At 35.1% G+C, this 7,847-nt stretch overlaps 1 long non-coding RNA gene across 1 annotated transcript; it reads right to left on the bottom strand.

Moving 5' to 3' along the window:
* Positions 1–2,508, bottom strand: LOC127860474 (uncharacterized). The gene is made up of 3 exons (XR_008039816.1): positions 2,296–2,508; positions 1,943–1,971; positions 1–1,224 (listed from the first exon to the last, which is right to left on the bottom strand). It is a non-coding gene; the product is annotated as an uncharacterized LOC127860474 (long non-coding RNA).
* Between the last annotated feature and the right edge of the window lie 5,339 nt (positions 2,509–7,847).

Below are 7,847 nucleotides of genomic sequence, written 5' to 3'. Positions count from 1 at the left end.
CAATATACAGCATACTGTTTTTCCAAGCAACAACATATAAAACAAGAAGTAGGAATAGATAAAACGAAATAAAATGGTTCCCTACCTGAGATCACACACTTGCACTTTCATAAAATATACTATAATATACAATCTAATGTTGCTCCATGTTATCTTAGATTAGCCTCTGCCCACTGGAGACAACACAAGCTTTCTGAGAGGAAAGTTTCATTTCTCAGGGCACAAATTAGAGATTCTAAACAAACAATTACATGAAACCAGAAAATAATGAGCGATTTCAACCTGTGTAGGTTGCACATGACAATTTAAGATTACAGTTAATGCAAATAACAAGGACCAGTTTTCTCAAGGAGTATCCAATAAATTGAACAGACCTGCTCTGCTCTGACAGGGATGGCACATTTTAATGCAAAAGACAGTGATAAAAATACATATAAATACATATCTCTATGTAGTGTTAATGCTTGTATAGGACAGCATTTTCTGATACCGAAATGACAGTAAAAATAAATAAATAAAATAATAAAACAATATATCGTATGAATCAAATCTGGATAGCATACCATACAGTATTGTCACACAAAACTATGAAAATGTATAAAGAAGCAACAGCACACAATGCATGTCAAGGTTCTATTTTAGTAAATATTCATGTAAACTTTATCCAGGAAATATGCTTATGAAGGTGTTTTGATCTCACTTGACTAAGAAAATCTATTTTAAAGGATAAGTAAAATATATATAATAACATTTAAAGTGATGTTTTGTGCAAACTTATTCCACAAAATATAAGTGGAACATGGGCTTACTTGCCTAAAACACGGCATATATAGACTGGTGCCCCAGATACTGGATTTAAAATATTTTATTAAAATATTATTACCCATACTTAGTTGTTCTTTTCTCAGAGGGGATGAACCCAGTCTCACAAATCATATCAATTCAATATATGAACAACTGACCATGAAAAATAACTAAATCAATTTCTAGACAAATAGGAATTCAAGCTTTTGGTAAAAACTAAAAACAAACAAACTAGGAACCAATTAAAATAAAATAAGGAAAAGTTTGGTAAATTAGCAACTGCTAGAGAGTTTGGCAAGTGTACAACACTCATAAATTTACATGAGTAGAGCTAAACACATCACAGATGCATGGGTGAAAGGTCTGGGCTGCTGCATTTCCCCCATTGCCTATCGGGGCACGTCTGCGTCCTTCACAATACTGAAAAAATAATGATATAAGCCTTACTATTTTAATTATATGTCATGCGACTTGCACATGTCAAATTCTCATTTACCCATATTACAGTCACATGCGACATTATTTTATCACATTTTTTGGAGCTGAAAATAGCACTTCTAGTTTTTCGCATCAAGAGAATATAAAAATATACTGCATTTACTTCATTTACTTTCTGGCATTTGCATATATTTTTTAATTAAAACAAAAATAAAATCACACAAATTAAAAATTTTATAATCAGATTTAATTAAATTGGAATACATTGTTTTCCTTGGTCTATGAGTTAATACCAGCAACCTGCCTTTTAAACGTCCGTGCATTCAGAAATGTATGAGTAAGAGTGCATAGTAAATGAATAAACACGCAAATGTTTTTCTAATATTAAGTTGTTGTGTTTTCTTTGTTCAGTATAATAACATAAATATCAAACCCATACAGGTTGATAAAGCTGGGTTAGGTTAACATAACCATTTTCGGGTAAACATTATGTTGTTATCACCCTGTATGCGGTGTGATACATGTATTTATATATGTTAAAAAATAAAAGTGCAATGTAACTTCAAGCATTATAACGAAATAAAATATAAACTTGAATTATATTTTCAAACAGTATAAAGTAATAAATAGTAAGATGCTCATAGATAAATGGTTACATAAATTTTTGAATCCCCTGTTGCTTCTAGTAAGTTCTACTCACGTGTTTTCATAGTAGCAACAGCATGTCTCCTATTCAATAATGCAATATAACAAATGCTGGTTGGGACCAAATGTAATTTAAATATTTTCAAGCAGTAAGCATTAAAAATAATAGAATTTCATCCCAGGCCATCTGTAAAGGCCAAAGTTTACAATATAACTTAACGATGTTTGACAGGTAGAAATTCGTTTGAGATTACCCCTGGTTTACTTCATGTCTGTTTCGGAACTGACATCTATGGCAGTGAGTCATTTTCGATACTCTAAATTCACAGTTTGACTGAAAATGTATAAATCTTATTGTTTTCTTATTTCCTGATAAGTTACCTTCAAATCAATACCAAGATCACCTACCATGGACAATCCGTTATAGAAACAAACGTGTTCTAATTTCCGATGACCGATCGCACAGGATTTTGCCGCCATTCGAAAATATGTGTGCGAGCGTTTCGACAAGTCAGATTGTTTACATTTGTCTACTTTCTTCTGGTTTGTTGCGTAAAAAATCATCAAATATTAAGGTGCATGGCTGTACAATTTGTTCAATCATAAGTGGTAAGACTTATTTTTTCAATGTAAAATGGAATGTAATTTGTTTCGAAACTGGCGACTTTTCGGAACTGACTGTATTTTCTTTGAATTGATTACGCAATTTATGACGTATCTCATGTGACGTATTTTAAATGACGAAACGTGCTAGACGTTTGGATTTTTGGATTTAAGGACAACAACAAATCGGACTTGGAGTGTTTTTATTTAACAGTTAAATATTTTTTAAGCATTGAACGATTAGTGTGTGTGTTTACGATGGATTATTATAATATTATGAATTGGAATAACAGTGTTGGGATATAAAACTGGAATGAAACTGGTGAGACTGCATTTTCAATTTCGTTAAAATGTCGAATAACGAATAAACTTTATTATAAAGCGATGTTTTGTTGAATAATTGATGGATCAAATTTAAGAAAAGTGTAAGTGAAGTGTTCTTTAACTGTTTGAATGAATTCGATGTTGAATTAAAAGGGTAATTTCTTTGATGAATAAGTCGTTCCTTTGTCAGTCGATCAAAGAATGTCTAGACTATCCACAAAGAATTGCCTGCTTAGCCTACAGCCAGTGCTTTAAAATGGAAGAGATGGATTGCGATGAAGAAATGTGTTCAGAATTTTAACTCGTCATGGAAGCAAATTAAACTTGACGAAAATAAACATGGTTATGACACAACTTCGGTGAGTAGAACAATAACCTAGATGTTTTACTTTTTTATGGCTAAGACTGGATGTGGACGCCATTTTTTTTTTCCAGTTGAACGTCACGCGCACACATTCTGAGGGCCGATTATAAATAATTGGCCCTCGCGTGCACAGGTGAAGGGCGCGTGGCCAAGTCACTTAATAACACTATCAATTTGTCATAAAACAACATTTTTTATCATATTGACAAAAAAAAATCAAAAAATCTGATATGTTATATATGAACAAGGTAGGTATCTCTTGACACAGGAAAATCACCTTCATCAACATTTTATGCGATGTATTGCCAAAATGGCGGTCGATTTTCGTAAACTATGTACCATTTTGTTGGGAAAGGTTGCCTCGTGACGAAAAATGACCACAAACGGCTACTGGCCGACATAAACTACAAGAAACTACTTCTAGAACTTGAAGAAATGTAGGTCAGCGTCGATCTGACCGAAAGTTCAGTGCCGATTTTACAAGAGTAAAACTATCGAAATACCACAGCTACCGAACATAATACGCATCAATACAATAAACAAATAAGAGTTTATCAACTTACAACACAGATTTGTCCTTTTGATCACACCAAACACTAATATAATCGTTATGTTTGAATGTTTACTTTCAATTGTGTACGATGATTAGGGCAACGGGAGGCGCTTGCAGAACGACCTTCACCTTACGTTATTTATACACCGATTGGTTCCGCGCATCCGAGTTACCGAACAGCTGAAACAGAGAACCGTATTTATTTACGTTTATCGCAGTTACGTAAAGAATCACAAATGTCGCTTAACGAAGAACAAAATCTAGCAGTTCAAAGGGCGCTGGAAGGCCACAACATTTTAATTCATGGCCCTGCAGGAACGGGAAAGTCGTATGTTATCAAGCAAATCATTGACACTATCAAAAAGACACCTAAAAAACTGTCTGTCACAGCAACAACAGGCATCGCGTGCGTTGCTTATCCGGATGCCATGACCATCCACAAGTGGTCCGGATATGGCGACGGACGAAATAATAAAATGGAAATTGCAGAATTAGTACAACACAATAGACATTACATGGAATGTAAACAAAGAATTATTGAAACTGATATCTTAATCATTGATGAATGCTCCATGATGAGTAGAAAATTATTTGAATGTCTGGACTATTTGTAGGATAAAAAACTCAAACTTGCCATTTGGTGGCATTTAACTCATTTTAGCCGGTGATTTTCGCCAACTACCCCCAGTTTCTAACCCTATTTTCAGTGACAATGGTGAATTTTATTTTTTAAGTCCATTATTTGAAGTAATAACACACAGGTTGGAGCTTAGGCAAGTTGTCAGACAAAGTGAACTCCAGCTGATAGACGCTATTGCACAATGTTCTATGGGTTATCCAACCAGTGATTGTGTTGAATTTATTCAAAGCCTTGCCCGACAGTTACAGAGCCCAGATGCTGCAACTAAACTTTTTTCAACAAATGAACAAGTTGACGAATACAACCGTACTAGAATTATGGAATTTCCAAGACAGCTGTATGAATTCCTGTCCGCAGACACTTGTGAACGGAATTTTCTATCACAAATGATTATACCAAAACATCTTTGGTTAAAATTTGGAGCCCCTGTTATTCTGATGAGGAACCTCAGCGATAAGCTGGTGAATGGACTGAAAGGCGAGGTGTCTGCAATTACGGAAGAGGGTCAAATTGTTAAATTTGGAGAGAAATCGGTTCCTGTTCCAAGAATGAAATGTTCTGGTATGTTTAATTAAATCAACACACTTAATTTATGTTACATTATTACATAGTTAAATATAATTATCTTGAGTGCTGCCAATCAATGTACGGAAACAAAACATTTTTTATATAACTTTTTGCCCGTGTTAATTTCCTTTTTTTACCTTGACCCAACAAATGATGAATATTGATATAACATACTTTCAACGACGCGTACGATCAGTTCTGCATTTCTTTAAATTAACATGCCTTTAATGAATCAGTTTTCAGTCCTTCAAAGAACCATGATGTTGCTGTTCGAGAGCAGTATCCATTGAAGCTTGCTTTTGCCATTAGTATCCACAAGTCGCAAGGCATGACCCTTGAAAGGTTAAACTCTAGTCATTTTTATATAACATATTGCTCATACTTTATTATAATGTTTTCCTGTATCACCTTCATTTAAATTAACATGATTTGTTTTCTTGTCAGCTTACCATGGTAATTAATTTTCATTAAGTGTCATGTTAAGCTTTGTTTATGTGTAGATCTTAAAATTGCCTTATAAAATCGGCAATTAAAAGAAAACATGTTAAAATACATTTGTCATACATGTATAGCTAAAAAATTCTAATGGGATCAATATTTATAAACTGTATATCCTAAAAACATAATTGTAGATAATAATTGTGATTATTTTAAAATTGGTTTCTCTTCAGTGTGGAAATCAATTGTAAAGGCATATTTAAGCCGGGCCAACTTGGAGTAGCACTGGGAAGGGCGCGTATCACAGATGGAGTGAGAGTGGTGAACTTCGCGCCCAGTGTTTGTTTGAAGCAACCCTCTGTAGTTCAAGACTTCATTCAACGTGACAATACTACAAGGCCATTTCTGACAGATCACAGCTGTTGCAGAATAAATTCTATGTATATATTACGTCACTTACTATTCAATTTTGCAGCAAAAATGTTAAATTAGAATCCTGCAATTATGTAAAACAACACTTGGGGGGGGGGGGGGGGCGCCGCCACACAAATTGTCCGCCAGTCAGGTCTTTGTGGGCTGCTAGGAGTAGCTCATCAATGGGAATGGATGTCCACTTTTTCACATTTTCCATTCAGCTTTTCTTCTGATGACCTAGAAGGCGACATCCATCTAGGGTTACACATGTACACATGTTCCTGTGAAACCAATAGCATAGTCTTGCACAGTGAGTCGTGTCTGGTGACGTGTCCAAACCAAGCCAGCTTTTGTTGTTTCGTGGTCTGCTATAAGTTGCTAAACAATGGGAAGGGATGTCCACTCTTTAACATTTTCCATCCAGCTTTTCTTCTGATGACCTCGACGGTGACCTCCTTCTAGGGTTACAAATGAACACATGTTTCTGTCAAACCAATAGCACAGTATTGCACAGTGAGTTGTGCCTTGCCACGTGTCCAAACCAAGCAAGCTTTCGTTGTTTGACGGTCCCTAGGTGGTGTTGTTTGTGCTATTCACCATGATCTTCGGCTTCTCTGTGCTGACCTCCATCCCATACGATCCTGCACTTTAGTAGAGCTTACCTTTAGCTAATATCGTATGACTTTGATTTTTTCACCTAATCCAATCCCAGATGTTGACTTCCTTTTATTTGTCGGTTCGCTAGTCATTGTGCAGTTGAAGGGCAGGGCTGCTGAACGATTCTTGCAGGCATTGGCTTTTTGGGATACAGTAGTTTGTTCAAGGAGAGTGCTGTTCAAAGATCTCCTGTACTGTAGCGCATTGGGATTGGTATAAGCACCATTGTAGGTAGACCTCTGTTGGTTGAACAGGTTTTCAACTGCGTCAGAGTTTACAAGGCCAGGAGTGATACGCACTTTCAGCGTTTTTTTCCCCAAAGGGGAAAGGTACCTGTACCCCTACAATTGGGAATTTTTCGAGTCGTGAAATCTTCAAATTGGGAAAAAAACGAGTCGCGAAATCAATGAATTGGGAAAAATTCGAGTCGCAAAATTGATGAATGGGGAACCTTTAAAATGCATGTAATCTATCATTAGGGGCTATATTCTGCATCACAAAGCATTTTAAACTCTAGGTTTTGACAGAAAAACTACAGTACGGTTATGATATTTTGACTATCGTATCATGTCATGTGAAAATTGTGTTATTGCCACTTCAGTTAGGATGTGCCCGTCAATTGGAAAAAAATATCTTCCAGTGATTGGCATAAGCACTGAGGTTGCATAAAAAATAATATTAATAATTTTGTTTTAGCCCTTAAAAGTCTTACAAGCCCTGCAATGTTTCTTGTGAGTTAAATTAAAAACTTAAAAACTAAACAAAAACAACAACAATGGATCTTGTACTGGTTTGACATCTTTTAACAATAGACAGTGAGAACAGTCACACGTAACCAAAATGAGTTTTTAGAGTGGAATGCTTTAACAATAATTTTCAAATGTAAGTCTTATATTTTGTTTTGATTTTTTTTTCAAATCATCAAATAAGATATTAAGATCATCTGCCATTAAATGCTTATGTATATGTTGTAAATAACTATAGGATTTTACACCCATGTGTCATTATTTTTAATTTTATGTTAAACTTTTATTTGTTTATATCCGTATCCGAATAGTTACTGTCCGGATTTAACACTTAAAAAACTATACATAGAAGTAATATGCGCATTTAACTCAATACGGTTACGTTTTTTTTAATGTCAACGAAAAATTAGTGTTGAGAAAGTTTATTGATGTAAGGAAGACTGGTCTTAGCGATGGAATTCTTTCACGGGAAATAGCGATCACTCGTCGCGGTTATGTAATCCATTCACATTTTACACAGCGGTTAGAGTTGCGCCCCATTTGAAAAGTTTTGTTTACTTTCTACGCAACAATGTCCGGCGAAAATAAATGGCCGAAAATGAAAGGCTCGACAATATCAAAAGATATTTCCAGCGAAAATAAAAGGCACTGGCT

This window comes from Dreissena polymorpha, chromosome 15 (assembly GCF_020536995.1).
Source record: "Dreissena polymorpha isolate Duluth1 chromosome 15, UMN_Dpol_1.0, whole genome shotgun sequence".
In the NCBI taxonomy this organism is placed as follows: domain Eukaryota; kingdom Metazoa; phylum Mollusca; class Bivalvia; order Myida; family Dreissenidae; genus Dreissena; species Dreissena polymorpha.
The sequence above is the reverse complement of the archived record's forward strand: the minus strand, read 5'-3'. Positions and strand labels throughout refer to the sequence as shown.